The sequence below is a fragment of the Choloepus didactylus genome, chromosome X (genome assembly GCF_015220235.1).
Source record: "Choloepus didactylus isolate mChoDid1 chromosome X, mChoDid1.pri, whole genome shotgun sequence".
NCBI lineage: Eukaryota > Metazoa > Chordata > Mammalia > Pilosa > Megalonychidae > Choloepus > Choloepus didactylus.
The window spans coordinates 61,245,051-61,254,869 of record NC_051334.1 but is presented as its reverse complement, the minus strand read 5'-3'; the positions used below and the strand labels follow the sequence as shown (position 1 = coordinate 61,254,869).

The 9,819-nt window shown below is 39.6% G+C and overlaps 1 pseudogene; it reads left to right on the top strand.

Moving 5' to 3' along the window:
- Positions 1-8,338: 8,338 nt before the first annotated feature.
- LOC119522171 lies at positions 8,339-9,611 on the top strand (annotated as a pseudogene).
- Positions 9,612-9,819: the final 208 nt, after the last annotated feature.

Here is a 9,819-nt window from a genome sequence, read left to right as displayed (position 1 = left end):
GAGGCAAGAAGGCAGTGTTAAGAAATATTTAAAGTCCTAAAAGAAAACAATTGCCAACCAAGAATTTTATATCCAGCAAGACATTCCTTCAAAAATTAAGGAGGGGTGGTGGGAGGATCTAAAATGGCAGCACAGAGAGGAGTGGAAACTAGTTAGTCCTCCTGGAAAAACTAATATACAACCAGGAACAGCTAGAAAATAATATGGAGTAACTGTGGGGGGACAAACATGACCATCCACTCATCATACACCAACCTGAATTAGGAGGAATGCCTAAGATCACAGCCTAAAATCTCTAAGTAAAAACTGCAGATCCAAGCCAGAAGTCCCCTCCCCCCACAGCCTAAGCTGCAAAGCCTCATGGTGCTAGAGAGAAGCTCTCTCCCAGCAGGCAAATATAGCTCAGCTGAGCTCCAAGTGGGTTTTAATTAGCAAGCATGGACTGCTCACTATGAGCTATGAATCCCCAATAAGCAGACAGAGTCTTTGGGTGATGACTGATCTTGGAGAGCTGGAGGGTAGCCAGGGATGAGCCCTGAAGGGGGCTTTCTGTCCCTGTTTCAGCTCAGTGGAGAAAGCCTCACCCATTTTCAGTTCCCAGAGCTCTGACCCAGACAAGAGTGGAGATAGCGCAGGCAGAGTCTATTCAAACGCTAATGACCTCTCACTAGGGGCTTATCTTCCCTAAGAGGAAAGGGGTGGGGTCCAGCTCTACTATCTGCCTTCCATACATTACCAGAGCCCAGAGCCTGGCAGAAAAGAGCCATGGGCAATACCTTCTTACACCAGTCTGGAGTTACAGGCTGGCAGGCACCACCAGCTGGGGATAAGAGCACAGTGACATGAGGCAACACAGGGTGTACCAATTTTATAAGACACACCATCAAGGAAACTGGATAGTGAATATTCCTTCCTTCTGGGACCTGAGCCCATTCTGGTCTGGGAAAACCTGATTGGGGTAACCAAAGATACCATGCCTAGACAACAGAAAACTACAACCTACACTAAGAAAAATGAAGTTATGCCCAGTAAAAGGAAGAAACTTACACTCCAACTGAGATACAGGAATTGAAATAATTAATAATAAGTCAATTCAAAAAGTTTATGGAAGATATGGCAAAAGAGATGAACCATATAATGAAAACACTGGGGATACATGAGGTAGAAATAGAAAGTTTGAGAAACCAATTGGCAGAATCTATGGAAATGAAAGCCACAACACAAGAGATGAAAGACACAATGGAAACATACAACAGCAGATCTCAAGAGGCAGAAGAAAACACTCAAGAACTGGAGAACAAGGCACCTGAAAGCCTACGCACAAAAGAAGAGATAGAGAAAAGAATGGAAAAATATGAGCAAATTCTCCAGGAACTTAAGGACAAAAATGAAAAGCAAGAATGTATGTGTCATTGGTGTACCAGGAGAAGAGAAGGGAAAACAGGCAGAAGCAATAACAGAGGAAATAATCAATGAAAATTTCCCATCTCTTATGAAAGGCATAAAATTACAGATCCAAAAAGTGCAGCATACCCCAAACAGAATAGATCTGAATAGGCCTATGCCAAGAGACTTAATAGTCAGATTATCAAATGTCAAAATAAAGAGAGAATCCCAAAAGCAGCAAGAGAAAAGTGATCCATCACATACAAAGGAAGCTTGAGAAGACTATGTGCAGATTTCTCAATAGAAACCATGGAGACAAGAAGGAAGTGGGGTGATATATTTAAGATACTGAAAGAGAAAAACCACCAACCAAGATTCCTATATCTGGAAAAACTGTCATTCAAATATGAGGGAGAGCTTAAAATATTCTTTGACAAACAGACAGTGACAGAGTTTGTGAACAATGTACCTGCTCTACAGGAAACGCTAAAGGAAGCACTGTAGACAGAAAGGAAAAGACAGAAGTGAGAGGCTGGGAAACAATTTTGAGAGACAGCACAGCAGTGTAAGTACACTGAAAAAGATGACTGTGAGTGTGGTTGAAAGAGGAATGTTGGGATCATGTGGGACACCAAAACAAAAGATGAAAGATAAAGACTGGGACTGTGTAACTCAGGGAAACCTAGGGTGCTCAATGATTATAATAAAAGGTACAAATATGTTTTTACATGAGGTAGAACAGATGAATGCCAACATTGCAAGGTGTTAAAAATAGGGTGGGATTGGGGGAAAAATACAATCAATGGAAACTAGAGACTATAATTTGCAGAAACATTGTATTATGCTTCCTTTAATATAACAAAAGCAGTATTCCAGAGCTAAATGCATACGGGGCTGTGGGGAAGAGGGGAAAGATATGGGACTCCTGGCATTGGTGATGTTGGCTGAATCTTTATTCTACTTTAGGTTAATGCTCTTTCCTTTTGTTGCTTTCTAGCTGTCAAGTTTTTTTCTTTTTCTGTTTTTTTCTCTCTCTCTTTCTCTTTTCTTTTTCTTTTGTCTCTCTGCCTTCTTTGACTATTCCTCCTTCTTTGTGGAAGAAATGGAGATGTCCTTATATAGATAGTGGTGATGGTGCTGAATACATAAATACATACTATACAGGGAACCAGCAATTGTTTACTTAGGACAGAATGTATGGTGTGTGAACAAAACCATCTTAAAAGAAATAGGTTGATGTAGAAACCTTGAGGGCACTATATTGAGTGAAATAAGACAGACACATAAAGGCAAATATTGCAGGGTCTCACTGATATGAACTTATTATAATATGTAAGCTCAAAAACATGAAATAGAAGTTACCAGGGTACAGAATGAGGCTAAAGAGTGGGGATTGTTTGCTTATTATTAGCAGAATGTTCAACTAGGGAGAACTTAAATGTTTGGAAATGGACAGGGATGATGGTAGCATGTTGTGAGAATAACTAACAGTGCTGAAAGATGTATGAAGGAGGTGGAAAGGGTAAGCTCAGAGTCATGCATGTCACCAGAAGGAAAGTTGGAGGTTAAAATATGGGAATGTATAAAACAGTGAATCTTGTGGTGGACAATGTCTGTGATTAACTATGCAAATATTAGAAATCTCTCTCATGAACTAGAACAAATATATGACACTATAACTAGAAGTTAATAATACAGAGGCATATCAGAAATAATATATATCTATTGCAAACTATATACTACAGTTAGTAGTATTTTAACATTCTTTCATCAACAGTAACATATGTACTACATGAAAAATATGAATCAATGGAGGGGGGCATAGTTAGTGGTATGGGAGGATTTGAGTTCCCTTTTTTGTCTTTATTTCTTTTCTGGAGTAATGAAAATGTTCTAAAAATTGAAAAAAAGTTGTGTTGATGGATGCACAGCTGTATGATGGTACCATGGGCAATTGATTGTACCCTTTGGGTCTTTGGATAGTTGTATGGTATGTGAACAATCTCAATAATATGTATATATATATGAAGGGGGGTTAAGGGAGTCTCAGATAAACAAAAGCTGAGGGAGATCATAACCACTAGACCTGCCATACAATGTTAAAGGGAGTTCTACAGACTGAAATGAAAGGACAATAGACAGTGAATCACTGCAGCATAAAGAAATAAAGACCTCTGGTAATGGTAAGCATATGGGTAATTACAAATGCCAGTGGTCTTATATAGCATTGCTTGTTATGCAACTCCACTTCTTGCTTCTTATATGTGCTAAAATGCAAATGCATAAAGTGTAATAATAAATCAATGGTCTTGGACATACTATGTACAAAGATATAATTTGTAACGTACAAATAAAGGTGGGGAGATGGGGGAGTAGAGGAACAGTATTGGTGTTTGCTATTGGTGGGTATCAAATCTAATATGATTGTTGTAGGCTTAGGATGTTAAATTTTAACCCTGTGGTAACCAAAAAGAAAGTACATGAAAGTACATTCAGGGAAAACTTCTGTGGAAGAAGGCAGAATAGGGAGTTCCAGGACTCAGTTCTCCCACCAAAAAAGGCAGTAATTGTCTGAAACAACTATTTTGCAACTCCAGAGGCCAGAAGAACACTGTATATCATCCAGGGAAGAACTGGAGGAAGACACTGATGAATTGCAGTAAAGTACTCTCTCTCCAAATGGTGGCTACCAGAGCCCAACCCCCACTCCCATGGGAGGCTTCCATGGTGTCCAGTCCCTGGCTAGCTGCTGGTGACAGAATGTGACGTAAAAATCCTCTGTGGAAGACTGGCAGTTCCTCAGAAAGCAAAGTATATAAATACTATATGACCCAGCAATCCCACTACTAGGTAATATGCAAAAGAATTGAAAGCAGGGACTCAAATAGAAAATTGCTCACTGATGTTCATAGAGCATTATTCACAGTTGCCAAAAGGTGGAAGAAACCCTCTGTCTATCATCCAATGAATGGTAAATAAAATGTGGTACATACATACAACAGAGTATTATTCAGCATTAAAAATAATGAAGCTCTGATTCATGTGAAAACATGGATGAACGTTGAAGACATCGTGTTGAGTGAAATACACCAGACCCAAAATGACATTGTATGATCTCACTGATATGAAACAATTAGAATAAGCAAGCTCATGGAGTTAGAATCTAGAATATGGGTTATCAGGGATAAGGTGGGGATAGGGAATGGGAAGCTCAGACTTAAAATGTATAAATTCCTATTTAGAATGATAGAAATGTTTTAGTAATGGATTGTGGTAATGGTAGCACAACATTGTGAACACAATTATCAGCACCAAAATATACATCTGAATATGATTAAAGGGGGAAATGTTAGATTGTATATATGGTAACAGAACAATTTTAAGAAAATCCATTGAATTACACTACACAGTGAACCCTAACTAAATCCATGGAATTTAATTACTAGTACAATTATAAAATTGCTATTATCGATTGTAAAAACTGTTCTACCCCAATGCAAGGCTTTGGTGGTGGGGTGGTGTATGGGAATCCTGTATTTTATGCATGATTGTTCAGTAAGCCTACAACTTCTCTAACAATGAAAAAAAATGGAATGAGTTCCCTGAAATTGGAGATATTCAAGTTGTGTAGTAGATAGAATTGAAGCATCTGGTGGGTGTTTTGAGATGATCTTTCATAGCATAAAGAAGTAAAAATCTATGGTTTGCTCTAAATCAGATAGTTAACATCTCTAGCAGTTTGAAATATTTGTGGTGAAGTTTTGTGTTTAGAGGGAAGTCTGAATGACCTGCACATACCTGGCTTCCTAAACTGTCACTATCCAGATGAATGCACCAAGATCAAGTGTCTCTCCTTTCACCTTGTGTGTTTGGAAATTCCACTGAATGAGGTTGTGCTCTGGGCTTGATGGTCCTCAAAAAACAACTCAACCTGACAGAACTTAGCAGGCAGTGAAATATCTACACTAGTGTGCCAGTTTTAAAATTCATTATGTGAAATATAGTTCACAAGGAGGGCATGACTTTTTAACCAGCCTGATAAGTGAATTTTTTTTTACTAAGAAAATAGCAAGAAAAAAAATATTCAATTGTTTTTTGGAGAGTATGAAATCAGAGCTAGGGAAGTTAAGTATATGTTTCTAATCCTTGGCATTAGTATATAATAACATCAAACACCAAAACATGCATTTGTAAGGCAAGGTACACTCTTCCCTGCTGGGCACTCTCTTTTGCTTCAGTGACTCTTTTTTCATGCACCATTGACTTACCAACCCATCTGACTGTCATGTAGCACATTCTCTTTACAGACATGTTAAAGACTTCAGTTAATTGCAGCTTTGGAATTCTTTAATCCTTACTGAACTCACTCATTGTGTTTTGATATTATAGCTTTAATTCTAAGGGTAACTCTGCTTCCCAAACTCATCACCACCCAAGTGCCCTAGTACCAGGGTTTGGATCCCAATACCCACAGCTGGTTAACATGAACTGTTTACTCAAGATGGCCAGGATTGTGATAAGCCATGACCTAGAAAAAGCTAAACTGGAGATGTCCTTATATAGAGAGTGGTGATGGTGTTCAATAAATATGTGACTATATGGGGAACCAATGATTGTTTACTTAGGAAGGAATGTATGATGTGTGAACAAAACCATGTTAAAAGAAATGGGTTGATGAAGAAACTTTGAGGACACTATGTTGAGTGAAATAAGACAGACACATAAAGGCAAAGATTGCAGGGTCTCACTGATATGAACTAATTACAATATGTAAACTCATAGACATGAAATATAAGTTACCAGGATATAGAAATGAGGCTAAAGAATGGGGAGTGGTTGCTTATTATAAGCAGTATGTTCAACTAGTGTGAACTTAAATGTTTGGAAATGGACAGGGGTGATGGTAGCATGTTGTAAGAATAACAGTGCTGAAATGTGTGTGAAGGTGGTGGAAAGTCACACATGTCACCAGAAGGAAAGTTGGAGGTTAAAAGATGGGAATATATAAAGCAGTGAATCTTGTAGTGGACAATGTTGATGATTAATTATACAAATATTAGAAATCTGTCTCACAAACTAGCACAAATGTATGTCACTATATCTAGAAGTTAATAACAGAGAGACATATAGGGAAAAAATACATCCTTACTGCAAACTGTATACTACAGTTAGTAGTATTTTAACATTTTTTCATCAACAGTAACAAATGTACTATATCAAAACTATGAATCAATAATGGAAGGGGGCATGGTAAGGGGTATGGGAGGATCTAAGTTTCCTTTTTTTGTCTTTATTTCTTTTCTGGAGTAGTGAAAATGTTCTAAAAATTGAAAAAAATTAATTGTGTTGATGGATGCACAGCTGTATGGTGGTGCCATGAGCAATTGGTTGTACATTTTGGATGTTTGGATATTTGTATGTTATCTGAACAATCTCAATAAAATAATAAAATAAAATAAAATAAAATAAAACAATAAAAAATACTGAAGGAGATTGTTCTAGTTTGCTAATGCTACCAGAATGCAAAACACCAGAAATGGACTGGCTTTTATAAGGGGGGTTTATTTGGTTACACAATTACAGTCTTAAGGCTGTAAATGTCCAAGGTAATACATCAACAATCAGGTACCTTCACTGGAGGACAGACAATGGTGTCTGGAAAACCTGTTAGGTGGGAAGGCACATGGCTGGCATCTGCTCCAAGTTATGGTTTCAAAATGGCTTTCTCCCAGGATGTTCCTCTCTAGGCTGCAGTTCCTCAATAATGTCACTCTTAGTTGCTCTTGGGGTGTTTGTACTCTCTTAGCTTTTCCAGAGCAAGAGTCTGCTTTCAACAGCCATCTTCAAACTATCTCTCATCTGCAGCTTCTCTCTCAGCTTCTGTGCATTCTTCAAAGTGTCCCTCTTGGCTGTAGCAAGCCTGCTCCTTCTGTCTGAGCTTATATAGTGCTCCAGTAAACTAATCAAGGCCCATGCTGAATGGGTGGGGCCACACCTCCATAGAAATTATCCAGAATTATCACCCACAGTTGGGTGGGGTACATTTCCATGGAAACAACCTAATCCAAACATTCCAACTTAATCCCCACTAATATGTCTGCCCTCACAAGATTACAACAAAGATAATGGCATTTGGGGGGATGTAATATATTCAAACTGGCACAGACATGAAGGAAAGTACAAAGAAAGAGCTACAGGATATCAGGAAAACAATGAGTGAACAATATATTCAAAAAGAAATCAAACAGAACTACTGGAATTGAAGACACAATAGCTGAACTGAAAAGTGCCCAGGGGGATTTCAAGAGCAGATTGGAGCTGGCAGAAGAAAAAGTCACTGAACTTCAAGACAAGACACTTGAAATGAGTCAGGCTGAGCAGCAGAAAGAAAAAAGAAATATTAAAAGAACTAAAACTAGCTCTGGTGCCACACCTCTCTGCTGCCCTCCACTCCTCCAGTTGGCTGTGGCAGCCGCAGCTCTGGTGGTGACCATAGATAGCCTTGGCGGTGGTGGTGCTGGGCACGCAGCTGCGGGGTGGCCCAGGGCGGCGGCAGAGGCCGGCCTCCAGGAGGCAGCAGCGGCAGCCCGGGGAGCTGAGGCCACAGTGACCTCTCAGCATGGGGGCGATGGCTGAGGCCAGGAGGACGTGGTGGCGGTGATGGTGGTGCAGGGGGTGGGGATTAGGTGTCCGGCTAATGGCGGCAGTGGTGCTCTCCCAATGGTGGCCAATGGTGCTCTCCCAGCGGCTGGGCAATGGTGACGCGGCCATCCCTAAAGTGCAGTCCCCGAAGGATGACAATGAGAATTCAAATGATGGGACCCAATCATCCAAAAGGGGGTGAAAGGGCTCAGGAGATAGCTCTAGGGTTTGTGAAACTTCAAGTCAAGATCTTGGCTTTAGCTACTATCCAGCTGAAAATCTGATAGAGTAAAAATGGCCACCTGATGAAACAGGAGAATACTACATGCTTCAAGAACAAGTCAGTAAATATTTGGGTGTGACCTCCTTTAAATGGAAATACCTAGATTTAAAGCGACAAGATTTGTCTCACAAGGAAAAGCTCTACCTTAGAGCGTTAAATGTCATTACAGAAACTCAATGCACTCTAGGTCTAAGAGCATTGTGCAGTGATGAAGTAATTGATTTAATGATTCAAGAGTATCTAGTCAAACATGCTGAATATTCTGTTATTCTACAAGAAAAAGAACATCAACAAATTACAGATCATTATAAAGAATATTCTCAAATGCAAAAACAGAATACTCAAAAGGTTGAAGCCAACAAAGTGCCTGAGTACATTAAGAAAGCTGCCAAAAAAGCAGCTGGGTTTGACAGCAATTTAAACTGGGAACATATGGAAGAAAGAGCTTATTTTGACTTACAAACACATGTTATCCAGGTGCCTCAAGGAAAGCACAGAGTTACCTACAGAGTGAACAAAGGTTAGTTCTTACCCAGTGGTTCTCATCCCTGGACAATTCCAGGAATATTACAAAAGGTATTCACCAGATGAACTGTGATATTTGCCATTGAACACAGCCCCATATGAGCCCCCTCTGGATCCTGAGCTCCCTGCTCTAGATAGTAATGGTGATTCTGATGATGCCAAAGATGGTCATGGTGATGAGAGATGATAAAATAAAGGCACTGCAGACAGCTCCTCTGGCAATGTCTCTGAAGGTGAAAGCCCTCCTGACAACCAGAAGGATTCTTTTCAGAGAAGACAGAAACCAAAAGACAAAGCTGTTACTCCAAGGAAAGATGGCTCCAAACATTCTGTGCTAGCCAAATCAGTTCTGGGTACAAGCCAAAGTTCATTCCAAATGCTATATGTGGAATTTGTCTAAAGGGTAAGGAGTCCAACAAAAAAGGAAAGCCTGAATCACTTATACACTGCTCCCAATGTGATAATAGTGGCCATTCTTCTTGCCTGGATATGACCATGAGCTTGTTTCTATGATTAAGACTTACCCATGGCAATGTATGGAATGTAAAACATGCATTATATGTGGACAACCCCACCATGAAGAAGAAATGATGTTCTGTGATGTGTGTGACAGAGGTTATCATACTTTTTGTGTGGTTCTTGTGCTATTCCATCAGGTTGCTGGATTTGTGACTGTTGTCAGTGAGCTCCCCCAACACCCAGGAAAGCAGGCAGGGGGGACATAGCAAAGAGGGATAAAATAGCTTTTGACCCCAATATTGTAATATGCATTTAAGTAAAATATCCGGTGCCAGTTTATTTACAACATTCTCAGTTTTATGCCAATAAAACATTTTTTGAAATTAACTGTGAAAAAAAAGTAAAACTAGTCAAAGACAGCCATGGGACACCATCAAGTGCGCCAATATATGCATTATGGGAGCCCCAGAAGGAGAAGAAAGAGAGAAAGAGGTAGAAGGGATACTCAAATAATGACAATGAAT